Source organism: Cibotium barometz, chromosome 17, assembly GCF_041138505.1.
Source record: "Cibotium barometz isolate CiBa-2024 chromosome 17, ASM4113850v1, whole genome shotgun sequence".
Classification (NCBI taxonomy): Eukaryota; Viridiplantae; Streptophyta; class Polypodiopsida; order Cyatheales; family Cibotiaceae; genus Cibotium; species Cibotium barometz.
This window is the reverse complement of record NC_141062.1, coordinates 55609365-55625013: the sequence shown is the minus strand read 5'-3', so window position 1 is coordinate 55625013 and position 15649 is coordinate 55609365. Positions and strand designations below refer to the sequence as shown.

Sequence of the window (15649 nt, the reverse complement as noted above, 5' to 3'; positions counted from 1 at the left end):
AGCTACATGATGGTTGCTTCCATTTATCTCTAGCTAATTTAAACGTGCCTTATACCCTAGCATAGCATCACAACCACTAGATGATTCACATGTTAAGGGTTATATAACAAATGCTCGAAGAGCTAGATTTTCCAAGAACCCAATGGCTAATAACTTTTGATTATGCCCTTAGTTATTCGAGAAACTTAAGGAGCTTGAATAAGAAAAAGTACCTAATTTGAGATTACAATTATTAGCATCACCTTGCAATACCCATGTGAGAACTTCTCTAGACAAGATAAAGCAGTTTCATACATAAAATTTTCATGTAAACCATGCACCTTGTGTTCTTTGCACAAAAAAAATGAGTGGAGAAAAAAATTTCATACTAATGTAGCGAGACCGTTTCCACATTGTAAAACACCGACGGGCGGGCAAGACTGCGCCGGAACTCCGGCAGATGTGTAATCCAACTTAGCCCATTCTTCAGCACAGATGAATCAGCGGAGGCGATACTTATCGAGCGCATCAGATCAAGATTAAGGAAGCTAATCAGATCAAGATTAAGGTTAGCTGACACTACTTTCAATGAATTTAATATAATGGAGGGGATTTTATGCCTGCAAGTGCGATCCTATTTTTAACGCTTGTAATTTAGAAGAGACTGTCTGTTAATGGTTAAATTGTATGTAATCTGTGGAGTATGTCCATCAATTGGGCTGTTCCAACGTAGAAATAACAAATGGAATTTCCTGATGCATGCCAAATCCAGGCACATTTGATTTAACATATATTTATTTTCTTTTCCCCTTGGGGGCGCCTACAATCAAATTTAATCTCTCTCTCAAAATAATTAATAACAGATTGAGTGAGAGAGAGAGAGAGTGTGTGTGTGTGTGTGTGTGTAAATTTGATGCTTGCCTAAATCAGGCAAGTTATGGTATTCACACAAGAGTGCATTACAACAAGGGTCTCTTCATCTGTCTGAACAAACACCTTAGCATGATTAAGGCATGTACAAGATTATGGCATGTGGGTGCATTCTATTTTTTCTTCTTAAAAAAGTAAGTTAAAAATATCAATCAAAGATAGAGTTGTTTGTTTCCGGTCAACAGCAATTTGCTGCATAGAGCAATCAGTTGATACATGGTAAAAGCTAAGGAAACAGACTGTCCAGCAGCCCTAACAGCCATAAAACCAGTCTACCAGTGTAGAAAAGCTCCTAGATAAAGTCGGCCAGCCTTGAGCAGCCTCAGATGAAGTCGGCCAGCTGTATATCAGTCCAAACCCGCCTGTAAACAGGTTGACCAACATGCTTCCGGTGCCAGATTTCACCTGCAAAACCCATAAGACACCGCTTTAGGTCCAAACACAGGCACCTAGGCATTCCCAATCCCATGGAAAACAATTCACACAAAGAAAAAGAAAGGGCAAAGCAAACACAACAAGTCTTCATTATGCACTTGCAAACTTGGAGAATCACTCATCTGCTTTCTTGTACACCATGGATATTACTTGGCCTTTGCAACACACCACGTTGTGTAAAGGAGGACCTGATATTCATGTGGGCACAGACGGAAGTCCGTACGGGCATTGCCCATAAGCAAGATGACGCTCAAAGAGTCATTGTCCTCAATGAGTCGTCAAACCATATCATTGGACTTCTCATGGGCACTACCTAGAGATCCATACTCATGTCCAAAACATCCTGCCAGGCACTTGGACTCCGTATGGGCACCGCCTATATGATCCATACACATGCCCAAGTGAGACATGCACCATCGTGGGTTAGTGGCACTTGGATGTTGTGGACATGGCTCAATAGAACAAATATAAGGCCTTGAGGCCAGCCACCAAAAGTTGCCAATGTACCACCTAGGGGTGGTTAGAGTCAGTTGTGCACGTCCCACACATGTTAGTCGTGCTAGTGTTGTCATATTTTTGACTATACTCATGTGGAGGAACACCATGGAAGGGTAGGTATAGACCCTTCCATGGTATAGACACATGTTAGTCGTGCTAGTGCTGTCATATTTTTGACTATACTCATGTGGAGGAACACCATGGAAGGGTAGGTATAGATCCTGGTGTGTGTTCCAGGCATGGTTTAGTACATGTGGAAGGACTCCATGGAACGATTGATATCGTGGTGTGAGTTCTTGGCATGGCTCAGTACATGTGGAAGGGCTTCATGGAAGGGTAGATACGCTGGTGAGAGTTCGTGGCATGGTGATGAAGTCTCATGGAAGGGTGGATATCTTGGTGAGCATTCTTTGTACCTGTATGGGCGGTGCCCAAGATTGGTGTCATGACCTTGTGAAAATGGAACAGCACATGTGTGGGCATGGTGGTTGCTGAGCAAAATAAATATTAAATGATTCATATTTGGGGTGCCCGGACAAATGGTATGATGTGTGGACATCCTCAAGTGTGAAGGGGGACCAAGGACATTAATATTTGTAATGTTTGAACCTTGGGGTGGCCCCTAGGCCTAAGTGGCCCCTAGGAACTTTAATGAATATTAAAGTAAGGGACCTAGGATATTTTTGGAGAGAGGGGCAACTCCACTTTTGGAGTTACATGCCTCTCTCTCATCTCTCTCTCTCTTGCTTTTTGGGAGGCGTGCAAGAAAACCTGCGTGGAGGAGAAGAGAGCCTGGTCGACTAGCTGCGTTGAGGAGTGTGGGCTGCTGATTTTGCTGTGAAGAGTGCAGGCTGTACTGAATACAGGCCGTACAGACCACGTGGCTACAGGCCGTACAGTCAGGCGGCTGCAGTACTATTGGTTATTGGCTCAGGCGGCGTTTGCAGGTACAGGCAGCAGGCTGAAAACAGTACAGACAGTACTGTACAAACAGAGCAGGTGGCTGCAGTTCTGTACAGCCAGTACAGGCGGCGTTTGCTGTACGACAGCAGGTACAGTCTGCTGGGCATCATCTGGTTCAGGCGGCGCAGGCGACCAGAGTCCAGACAGCAGGCGGACAGATTCAGGCGACTGTAGGTACAGTCCGTACAGTCTTGTACGGACAGGTACAGTTAAGTATTGCTGACCTGTACGGACAGGTACAGGCAGAAACAGTTCTGTTCAGTCCTGAACAGATTGCAGGCGGTGCATCTCCAGCTGCAGGCGGTGCTTTATCAGAGCATAGTTGGTGCATCAGTCAGGTGGTTGCAGGGAGGAAAGTACAGACAGTCTTTCTCAAGTACAGACTGGTACGATCAGTCCCACGGGTGCAGAACCACGCATAGAATTGGTAAGCTCTGAACTTGTCCAACTTTCTTTCTTTCCACTGGCTTATGTCTGCTGCTGCAGAGTTGTGTTATCTGGCCCCTTGTGAGAGGAGGGGTATGGCAGCTTGAAAGGGTGTAAACAGAGACTGGACAGTGGATGTATATTTGAACTGAGTTGTGGAACCATGTTCATGGAATATGCCAGATGTGTGCTCAAGGCTGCCCTGCTGAATTGTCTTGGTTGATCAGAGGGAAGCACAGAGTGTTGCTTTTGTGGGACACAGATCTGTGTGTGAATCCTCTGTGCTAAGAGGTCTTGAGGGCTGCCAGATTGGACATACAGGTTTATTCTCGTGGCTGGTTTTGTTGTACTCAGTTTTACATCTCATTGAATTTGAATAAAGAAATACCGAAAGGGGCGCCAAGCTTTGGGGCCAACAGGTGTCGATTTCATTTCAGTTTTGGGGCACTCTAGCTCCAGTTAATTTTGTTTCTTATTTGGACTACAAGTGGAAGGGTGACTGCTAGTCTACCGCACTTTGGTTTCTACCAGAGGCCGGTTTCAAGGTTCCGTTTGCCGGGACCCATCATCAACTTTCTTAAGGAGGTGAGCTCGTGGTTGACTCGAGGAAAGTCATTGCTGAAAAATTCAGCAAAATGTCAGACACAGAAGATGAATATTTTTATAATGAAGAGGAAGAGCAAGAGACCTCTCCTGAGAGAAATGAATCTGAGGATATTCTTGCAGGAGAACAGGCTGCAGATAATGAACAATATGAGGATGTAACACAGCCAGAAGATATGCCTAGTAAAGAGGAAGATGATGCTCAGTTTAAAAATCGTTTGGCCATTGTAATGGATGTGTTTATGCAGCTCACACAAAGTGAGAAGTTTGCTGAATTTATGAGATCCCGTTCTGAGCCTGAAAAGAAGAAGAAGAAGGTGCGTTCTAAGAACCTACCTCAGGGTCATAGTGGTGCCTTCCCACAGGATCCATCTTTTGGACAGTTTCCGAACATGCAACATGCTTTTGGTGCTAACTCACAGAGTTCTTTTTTTGGACAGCCATCTATTCCTCAGCAGTCTATGCATCCAGGTTATTTTGGTGGTGGCTCTGTGTTCCAATCCATGACTGGGGGTTATCCTCAGGGAGGCATGGGTATGCCAGGGACTTTTGGAGCAAATTTTCAGCTTGGTATGCAAGGGAATATGTATGGTGGTATGCAGTCCGGAATGCAAGGAAATATGTTTGGGGGCATGCAACCTAGAATGCAAGGAAATATGTATGGGGGCATGCAGCCCGGTATGCATAATGGTATGTTTGGAAACATGGCTGGAATGTATGGCATGCCAGGTGTGGGAATTGGTAATGTTAACCCTATGATGGGCATGAATGCTGGGGGTAGCAATCTTGTGAAGCCACTTCCTTACAATAATCTAACGCCTATGGGTAAGGCGAAGGATTATAAGGAAGGGGGAGCTGCTGTGAAATTTGATACATTCAGTGGGGCCAAAGATAAGTTAAAGGCACTTACCTTCTTACAGCAGTTTGATGCCGCTTTTTCTGGTGGTAATTACACGGAGTCCTCTAAGGTGAGAAAAGCTGCGACTTTTCTCAAAGGCAATGCATTGCAGTGGTGGTCTACTCTTCTTTTGCAGGGCATAGCACCATCTACTTGGGTACAATTTAAACAAGTGTTTTCTTCTGTATGGCTCACATTTACTTTTGAGGTGGATGTAATGACAGCATGGCACAAGTTGGATGCATCAAAGTGTGAAAATCTTGAAGATTACAATAAGAAGTTTTGGGAAGCTTTACTCCCAGTTACTTCTTATCGTGCAGTGCCTTTGTCTGAGCAGGTGGAGAAGTATTGTTGTGGGCTGCCCAAGGAAGTACGTGACTATTGCATCAAGACTCGAGTAACAAATATGTCACAGATGATAGAGAATGCTATGACAGCAAATGCGTTCTCACTGGAGTCTCATCTGGATTTAAAGGCAGTAAGAACTCAAGCAAGAAATCTGAAAAGTCAGGGCATGCTTCGCGTGATGCAAAAGGGTCTACAGAGAAGAGGTATAAGAAGTTGCCAATGCCCAAGAGAACTCCTCAGGAGAGACATGCTTTGATGGATGCTTGGAAATGTTTTTACTGTACAGAGGAGGGACATATGTCTTTTAATTGTCCTAAGCGAACGTCCCAAAAGAACTTTGACACCAAAGGAGAGCCCAAGTCAAAGAAACCAAAACCTTCTGCAGGGTTGGTTCCTGATCTTGTTGGGGAACATCCAGGTGGTGAAGAGACTGAGTTGTGCAGGGCATGGGGCAAAGTGAGAGATCAAAATGCCTTGATATTCTTTGACACAGGTGCTAGAGCCAACTTTATTTCACCGGATTTGGCTGGCCGATTGGGGATTCGTGTAGAGAAGATGGGGCCTTTATATGAGGCTAACATGGCTTGTCCTGGGTATGCAGAACCCGTCACTCCTATTTTGGGAAGCTCAGGCTTCATTTGCAGGGTTATTGGACAACGAAGAGTTTTTCATCATGCCTCTCTTGAAAAATGGCAAGCGTCCTCGATTGCAATCTGGTGATATAGCAAAATATCCAAAGTGAAATATACAATATGGCAAGATCAGCGTCCCAATCTCTCTAAGCCATGCACATGTAACAACATTCATTGCAAACCAATGGTGTAGTAGTAGTCCAAGTTGTATACCACTGTGAACCATACACAACCACAACATCCAATGTGACTAGTACACGTATATCGTAGAAGTCCCATAAACAGATGTACTGTCAGCCACCATCAGTACCTTCGGGTGAGACAAAAACTGCACCAAGCGACCTCTAGATGTCATCTGAGCCTGTCTGTACTAAGGGAGTGGAGGTGCTACCCTCCTCTTGAGCATCAGGCAATGCTCCAGACCCATGCTCTGCTAAACCTGAATGAGCCGTAACAAGAGTCGGCTCCAACTCAAAGGCATCGAGATAAAGCTGCAAAACCTGAGGTGAATCTGTTAAGTCACCTTCCTCCATCCACTTCGCATCCATCGGTGAATAGTTCTTGAACTTCACAAGATAGCGACGGGAAACTTTACCTCGTACCTTTCTTTCCTTATGTGCCAGTATCTGCTCTGGAATAAGAACCTCATCAAGTTCTTCAACTTCCGGCTGAGCCTCATCTGATACATCCTCAGGCACATCCCCACGGAAAGGTCTAAGGAGACTCACATGAAATGCATTGTGAATCCTCCAGTGATCTGGTAGCTTCAAACGATAGGCCACCTCACCAATCTTTTCCAATACCTGAAAAGGCCCATAATAGCGCATGCTCAACTTAGGGAATAAGCGCTCTTTACCCTTCATCTTCTTGAGCCTAGCCTTTTCGAATTGCAAAAGAACCCAATCAGCCAATTGAAACTCTAAAGCACGTCTGTGACGGTCTGCTGCTTTCTTTTGCTTTTGCTGAGTTTTCTGGAGTGCCAACTTAACTCTCCGATTTCATCCATACTCTCCACATACTGATCAGCCTCAAAGATCTTATCCTTTGTATGCAAAATAGGTGGTACCTTCTCCCCTCCTTCCACAATCTCAAAAGGCGCCTTGCCCGTCGAGGTATGGACAGTGTTGTTATATGCAAACTCCAACAAAGGAAGATACTTTTCCCATTGTTGCCTGTGTTCTGACACATAACACTTAAGAAGATCTAACATTGTAGAGTTAGCCTCTTCCGATTGACCATCTGTTTGTGGATGAAATGAAGATGAAAACTTGAGAGTTGTACCCATGTTGTCAAACAACCCTCTCCAGAATAAACTTGTCATCCGTGGATCACGGTCACTAATGATAGACGTAGGCAAGCCATGATACTTGAAGATGTTCGCCATGAACAACTTCACCATATGATCAACTTTGATCGTCTTACGCACGGGAATGAAATGAGCCTGCTTACTGAACCTGCATATGATAGTCCAAATGCCATCATTCCCCGTTTGTGTACGTGAAAGATCAAATATAAAATCCATGGCAATGCTCTCCCATGGTCTATCTGGAATAGATAAAGGCTATAATAACCCTGGTGTCTTTTGACGGTCAAACTTTACCTTCTGACATACGGTGCATTGCCTAACAAAAGCATCAACATCTCTTCTCAAGGTTAGCCAATAAAAGAAAGTTTCCATTGCTTTTACCGTGGCGTCAATTCCTCTATGACCTGCATACGGTGGAGCATGACTTTCAATCATAACCTTGAGTCGCAATTGCCTGGTAACACACAGTCATCAGCAAAAACCCATCTCTGAGAGTATAGTGCTCATGCCGCTGACCCTCAGACATTTGATCATACAACCTTTCAAAATCCTCATCATGGACATACTGCTCTTTCATTTCATCAAGCTCATGATGATAAGCAAGTGAAACTGCTGAGACTTGTGGCTTGCGTGACAAAGCATCTACCACAACATTCTTTTTACCTTCCACATGTAAAATCTGGAAGTGGAACATAGACAAAAAGTTTGCCCATCGCATTTGCTTCTCTGAAAGCTTAGTTTGCGTGAGGAAATAACGCAAGGTCCGATGATCTGTCTCCACAGTGAAATCAGCCCCAAGCAAATAGTGTTTCCATGTAGAAAGAGCATGAATTACAGCCAACATCTCTTTCTCATAAACCTGTAAATGCTTCTCGGCATCCTGCAATATTCGACTCTCATAGGCTATCACATGTCCTTCCTGCATGAGAACTGCCCCAATGTTGTTTCCACATGCATCACATTGGACAACAAAAGCCTTTCGGAGGTCTGGTAATACCAATACTGGATCCGAAGTAAGCTTTTCTTTAAGCTTTTTAAAGGCTGTAATTTCCTGATCAGCCCATCTAAACGGAGTTGCCTTCTTTGTTAAGGCATGAAGCGGCGAAGCAATTTCAGCAAAATACCGTATGTACCGCCTGTAATAGGAACACAATCCCAAAAAGCTGCGTACATCATGCACAGTCAATTAAGAATTGCTTCCACCTTCGATGGATCCATACGGACTCCATGCTTAGACACAATATGCCCCAAGAAATGTATCTCTTGCAAGAAAAACTCACTCTTCTTGCCATTAATAACCAGCCTATGGTTTCGGAGTTCTGCAAACACAATGGCCAAATGCCTTCTATGCTCCTCCTCAGTTTGTGAATGCACAATCATATCATCAAAGAATGTGCCCACAAACGCTCTATGAGGCCGGAAAATCCTGTCCATCATTCTGTTAAATGTGACAGGTGCATTTGTCAAACCAAAGGGCATAACCAAGAACTGATATAACCCAAAAGTAGTTCGAAATGATGTCTTATGCACATCCTCGGGTCTAATACGTATCTGATGATACCCGCTTTTCAAGTCAATCCGACTAAAGACTATGGAGCCCTGTAAGCGGTCCAAAATGTTATCGATCCTCGGAATGGGGAATAGATTCTTGATGGTATTCTTGTTCACCGCCCTGTAATCAATACACATGCGCCAAGAACCATCCTTCTTTTGCACTAAGAGTACAGGTGAGCAAAAGGGTGATGAGCTAGGCTGTATCAACCCTTTATTCAACAGCTCCTGTACCTTACTCATAATTTCTTCTTGTTGGGCTGCACTAACACGGTACGGCGGTCTATTTGGTGGGGTACTACCCGGAATTAGATCAATGGCATGATCTTCTAGCCTTTCCGGAGGAAGTTCTCCTGGCAATGACTCGGAAAAACAATCTTGGAACCCACATAAGAAATCAGTCCTGTTCTTATCTAACATAGACAAATTAGACTTAGACTCATCATCTTTTGCATCCTTTACATAAATCAAGTACGCGGAAAGATGCTTTTTCATTACTGATGAAATTGCCGAAGCTAATACAATAGGAACAGATTCTCCTTTTAACTTTACATCCAAAACATGTTCTTTCCCTCTATGAGTCAAAGTGATCTTCCTATTGTATGTATCCACCACCGCATGTACTCTGTGGCACCATGGCATACCCAACAAAACATCACATCCATCAAGGGGGGTATGTCATGACCCTGTGAAAATGGAACAGCACAAGTGTGGGCATGGTGGTTGCTGAGCAAAATAAATATTAAATGATTCATATTTGCAGTGCCCGGACAAATGGTATGATGTGTGGACATCCTCAAGTGTGAAGGGGGACCAAGGACATTAATATTTGTAATGTTTGAACCTTGGCGTGGCCCCTAGGAACTTTAATGAATATTAAAGTAAGGAGCCTAGGATATTTTTGGAGAGAGGGGCAACTCCACTTTTAGAGTTACACGCCTCTCTCTCATCTCTCTCTCTCTTGCTTTTTGGGAGGCGTGCAAGAAAACCTGCGTGGATGAGAAGAGATCCTAGTCGAGTAGCTGCGTTGAGGAGTGTGGGTTGCTGGTTTTGCTGTGAAGAGTGCAGGCTGTACTGAATACAGGCCGTACAGATCACGTGGCTGCAGGCCGTATAGTCAGGCGGCTGCAGTGCTATTGGTTACTGGCTCAGGCGGCGTTTGCAGGTACAGACAGCAGGCTGAAAACAATACAGACAGTAGTGTACGAACAGAGCAGGTGGCTATAGTTCCGTACAGCCAATATAGGCGGTGTTTGCTGTACGACAGTAGGTACAGTCTGCTGGGCATCATCTGGTTCAGGGGGCGCAGGCGACCAGAGTCCAGACAGCAGGCGGGCAGATTCAGGCGACTGTAGGTACAGTCCATACAGTCCTGTACGGACAGGTACAGTCAAGTATTGCTGACCTGTACGGACAGGTACAGGCAGAAACAGTTCTGTTCAGTCAGGCGGTGCATCTCCAGCTGCAGGCGGTGCTTTATCAGAGCATAGTTGGTGCATCAGTCAGGTGGTTGCAGGGAGGAAAGTACAGACAGTCTTTCTCAAGTACAGACTGGTACGATCAGTCCCACGGGTGCAGAACCACGCATAGAATCGGTAAGCTCTGAACTTGTCCAACTTTCTTTCTTTCCACTGGCTTATGTCTGCTTGCAGAGTTGTGTTTTCTGGCCCCTTGTGAGAGGAGGGGTATGGCAGCGTGAAAGGGTGGAAACAGAGACTGGACAGTGGATGTATATTTGAACTAAGTTGTGGAACCATGTTCATGGAATATGCCAGATGTGTGCTCAAGGCTACCCTGTTGAATTGTCTTGGTTGATCAGAGGGAAGCACAGAGTGTTGCTTTTGTGGGACACAGATCTGTGTGTGAATCCTCTGTGCTAAGAGGTCTTGAGGGCTGCCAGATTGGACATACAGGTTTATTCTCATGGCTGGTTTTGTTGTACTCAGTTTTACATCTCATTGAATTTGAATAAAGAAATACCGAAAGGGGCGCCAAGCTTTGGGGCCAACAGGTGTCGATTTCATTTCAGTTTTGGGGCACTCTAGCTCCAGTTAATTTTGTTTCTTATTTGGACTACAAGTGGAAGGGTGACTGCTAGTCTACCGCACTTTGGTTTCTACCAGAGGCCGGTTTCAATTGGTTTTGCACAAGATGAATAAGTTGGGAGATGGAATCTAGAATATTGTGCATAAATCATTTGTGTGTGATTTGACATGCATGAATGAATTGTCTTAGCTGCATGGACAATGCCTGGTATTTCTACATGTGACTGTCCATGGGCTATGAGGATGCTTGGAAACCCTGTGGACGCGTGTGTGCACACGTATTTGGGATTGAGGCGGTGGTCTTATGTGTTTTGCAGGTGGTAGGTGACCCCAAACTCAATTTACAGCTTATATTTTATTATACTAAGGTTTATGATCGTAGGTGTTCACATTCACTTAAATTTGGGCGGACAAATTATAAAGTGTTCACATTTAAGTTTGGGCAGACAGTTTATAGAGTGTTCACATCAGTTGGACCAGTTTTTAACGAAACTTGGCCATTACTCAAGGGTGGGCAGGCAGCTCTTCATGCATTATTAGCTCTACGAGCTGCTAATTTGGGAGGGGAGAAGCCAAAAAGCAACTAGGCGCCTACTTTCAGCTGTTTGTGGTGGGTGGAACACTCTAGGATTTTGACAGGTGTCAGTTTGCATGCTGGACAGCTTCTCTAGGGTTGGTCGACTTCTTCTAGGATGGCATAAAGGCTGATTACTTGCAGCCTCCCACAGCTTCTAAAGACAGAAGCGATTCTTCTCTCTCTCTCTCTCTCTCTCTCTCTCTCTCTCTCTCTCTCGATGTAGGCGACTGCTTTTGGCTCATCTTAGGGGCTGGTCGACAGCAGATATCAGGGCTGTTTTCTGATGCTCCAAAGACCCTGGGCTCAAGGCAAACAACAGGGCACCCTTCTCTACACTCGGGGTGACCTGTCCGGCTTGGTTTTGGGCTGAAATATAGCGCTGTTCAGTCCAATTCAGCAAGGTTCTTCGTGACGAAATCGAAGGCAAATGGTATCTAAGCCTGCATGAGTCCATAATTATCCTAGGGGCCACCAAAGGTTATAAAATCTTTTAAACTTTAATTCTCTTTGCACCAAAGGTTATAAAACCTTTAAACTTTAATTCTCTTTTCCACTTCACACTGGGGGTTGTCCACACATGGGATTATCAACATTAATTCCCTTTTCGACCCCAAGAGTTGTACCAATTTGTCCATGAAGTTATTGCCCCAAACTGATGCCATTAACAGTGTCCACCATGTCCCCGTGCACACCTGAATATTGTCCAGAGAAAAACACAGGGTTGTGACAGACTACTTCCTCTAGCTTCGCCTGTTATGCAAACCACTCCATTTGCTACCCTGCTGCATCCTTCCTGCTGGAATTGTGCACCTTCCTTGGGACATAGCTTAGTGGGCTGAGCTTGAATGCTCTGATGCCAATGTTGCATGCGCGGAAGCCTTGCTGTACTGATCCACAGCCCTAAGCATACTTAAGAACATTGATGCTAATTAACTTATGATTAAGACACAGAGGAAAGAAGAAGAGAGAGATTAGTGTTCAGGGTTTTCTTGTATTACTATGGTACAAAAAGGTAGCTGATGCTTGTGGTCAGCCCCATAGGGTTGACCCTAGCCCTTCTACATGATATTCTACTGAATGCTAAATGACTTATGATTGAACTAATGAGTTCCTTTCTGCTGAAAATGACATGATGGTTATATATTTGATATGGGGGGCAGTCGGCCAGCTGAATACTCTGTCGGCCTGTTTGTGGACAAGATATATGCTGAAATTATGCCATTAATGCTGCGCTTACATCCCTGTGCTGCCCACACCTGCCGCCAATGTCTGAAGTCCATGCCCTGCTTGCTGTACAAGGCCTGCAGCCAGCCGACAGGTCCTTGTGACCTCCCATGCTGGATGGTGATGCATATGCTGATGACACTGTGGCTGCTGCTGCTGATGACACTATTGATGATGATGATAATGATTTTGATGATGTTGTGGCTGCTAATGATGAGGATGATGCTGATGCTGATGCTGATGGTTCTCCTACTGATGAGGATGATAATGCTTATCCTAGTGCTACACTAATCAGAGATTAAGCCAGTTCATGCTGAAGATTAGTCATGGCATGGGCATGCACGTGACACGCCTAACCTAGCGTCTTACCAACTCAGACAATACAATGGCAAGTGGTGTGTTATGTACATCCCTAGGCACCTCATCCTGCATCATCTGCCTGTCAGGTGTATTCATCACATGCTCATCATCACTCATGTGTTCAACCATGATTGCAGACCACAAATTTTTGCCAACACAATAATTTTTCTACGCCCGGAACATTCTATCTACTACCCTCGAAAAGAGGATTTACCACAGACTAGAGAACCGAAGCTCTGATACCACTGTCACAATCCTAGAAATGTGTGCACAAAAAATCTTAATCCATATATAGCATCATGGTATAACACATAGGCATCTGACAATACATAAACATGCTTTGAAATCCACTGAAACAATAATATGAAAGCCTGCACAAGACACAGCACTAGGGGCTGGGCCAGCCCCCCCCCCCTAAGGTATCTTTATTACCAACAGAGTGTTCCAGTACAAGAGAACGGGTGCCAGAGAGTAAGCACTCTACAAACTAGCACCAGATACATCCAAAATATGATGAAAACAAGTAAAATAATTTGCCTAAGCCCTCGATCTCAGCCTTCCAAGAGTTCTTCGGGCACAACCATACTCTAGTACGTGATCACACCCTCTACTAGCAGTAGTGCTGTCCCGAATAACCAGCCATGAAAACCTCAGCTTTGGCCACCCGAAGGTTCCACCCATAGAGCCATAGGCTACACCACTTTTGGAGACACGCCTCTCTTTCTCTCTCATGCTTTTTGGGAAAGGGTTGCTGGCGGGCAGTGCTACACTCTGGCTTTTTGGAAAACAGCTGCTGGCAGGTCTGCGCTGCTGGATATCACTTGCTTTTTGGATGGACTGTAGGCGGGCTGCTATGAAGTGTGCACAGGCGCAGCTGAACACCCTGTTACGCCTGCTTTTTGGGGAAAAAAAGGCTAGTTGGCTGCTGTACTACAGATCAGAGACACATGCACTGAACCTTTCTCTCTCCCTTTTGCTTTCGGAGGGCTGGCTGGTTGCTGTGCTGCAGTGTATACAGGCGCCTACTGAATTTCCCTCTCTCCTTGGCTTTTGGCAAGAGGTTGTGGCTGCATTGCTGTTCATACAGGCAGTGCTGGACATAGAAGTGTGGACTGGAGGGAGTGCAGGGCTGGACAGGAGGTTCACCCACAGGTGTTCTCTCTCTGTTGCAAGACAAGAGGCGCATGGCTGAGCAGGTCTCTCTCTGTCTTTCTCTCTCTCTTGGAAGGGAAGGAGTGGGCTGAAGGAGGCGCATAGCCGGGAATGTTTTGAGACTGTTTATGGGCTGTTTTGCTTGGCTGCAAGTACACTGTGTACATGGGTTATTGGCTGCCAGTACAAGGTCACATGGTTATGTTTCTTGGCATGGGAGCGACGCAAGCTCTCATGGGTGTAGGGCTGGACAGGAGGTTCACCCACAGGTGCTCTCTCTCTGTTGCAAGACGAGGCGCATGGCCGAGCAGGTCTCTCTCTGTTGCAAGACAAGAGGCGCATGGCTGAGCAGGTCTCTCTCTATCTTTCTCTCTCTCTTGGAAGGGAAGGAGTGGGCTGAAGGAGGCGCATAGCCGGGAATGTTTTGAGACTGTTTATGGGCTGTTTTGCTTGGCTGCAAGTACACTGTGTACATGGGTTATTGGCTGCCAGTACAAGGTCACATGGTTATGTTTCTTGGCATGGGAGCGACGCAAGCTCTCATGGGTGCATACCCATGGAGCAGATTACTTTCTTCCTGCTTGGAAGGGACAGAGGGACCTGCAGTTTTTGGCATACCTATGTAACATAGTTGTGGGGCAGAAATACAGCCAGACATATTCAGTAAGAGCTCTCTCTTTTGTTTGTGTGTTGTGTTGGCACTACATTTGAGTAAGTGCCGAGAATGTTTTCACGTGGAAACAGGACATGGGTTTCATGTTGGGCCAGACCAGATGTTTAATGGGGAAACATGTCACCCAATGTTTGATGAAACAGGTCTTTGTTTCATGTGGAAACATGTTTTTGGGTTTCTCCAGGAGATAGGTCACATGCAGGCAGCGGTTACAGGACTGGACACATGTTTGGTACAGCCTTGCTGGTACTGATTGGACAGGGGACAGGGAATCCATGACTGAGATGGATAGTACCCTTGGAAGGTAGAGAGGGAGTGTACAAGTGTGTCTACTGTATGGTATGCTGTGCTGTGATGCAAGTTCTCTTTTGGGAAAAAGTTGGGAGTCTTTGTTGTGATGCAGAAGCACTGGATGTGTCACGGTGTGATGCTGTTCATAGGGTGAGAGGCTATGGATGGTTGTGGCAGTCCTGATCATGGGAGAAAGCTTCTGTATGCAGGACTCATGTGAAAGAGTCTTTTGATGTGAACAATGGTTGGATTTGTTTGTGGATGCTGAGTGGATATGAAGCCATGATGTAGGATCTTTGCAGGCTTCAGGAGTTCTACTATGACGGCTGAGTTTCCAGCCTTATTGTAATCAAAGCTCTCTTATAATCAATTAAAGAAATACTGCAAGGGGCGCCACTGCGTTTTGGGGCCAATCAGTGTCCGTGTATTGTTTGCAGGAGCACTCTAGCTCCCCCTATTTGTTTTCTTTTTCTTGGTCCTCAAAGGTGTTGAAGTGTTTTGTGTGCAAGTTTGTCTTTGCACCGCCCTTTGGTTTTGTCTGAAGATTGGAGGCCGGTTTACACAGTCCTTGAGGGTAGGTACACAGACCCAGTACCTCAATAAGCCCTCAGATCATTTCGAAAGGCCTAGCAACAGGCATGATCAGTTCCGGTAGGTGACCCAACGTTGTGTGAAGGTTAAGGGAAAGCAAGCATGGGGACAACAGTGAACAGATGCTCAGTTCTTCATCAAAGACTTGGAAGTGGAGATTAGAAGTG

General features: G+C 45.2%; 1 protein-coding gene across 1 annotated transcript in view; it reads left to right on the top strand.

The window, feature by feature from the left end:
• The first annotated feature begins 327 nt into the window (after positions 1 to 327).
• Positions 328 to 15649, top strand: part of LOC147630198 (dolichol-phosphate mannosyltransferase subunit 1-like) — a 52843-nt gene continuing 37521 nt past the window's right edge. Inside the window, exon 1 of the mRNA XM_086811834.1 lies at positions 328 to 547. The gene's annotated coding sequence lies outside the window, so the exon portion shown is untranslated. The remainder of the gene's footprint in view (positions 548 to 15649) is intronic.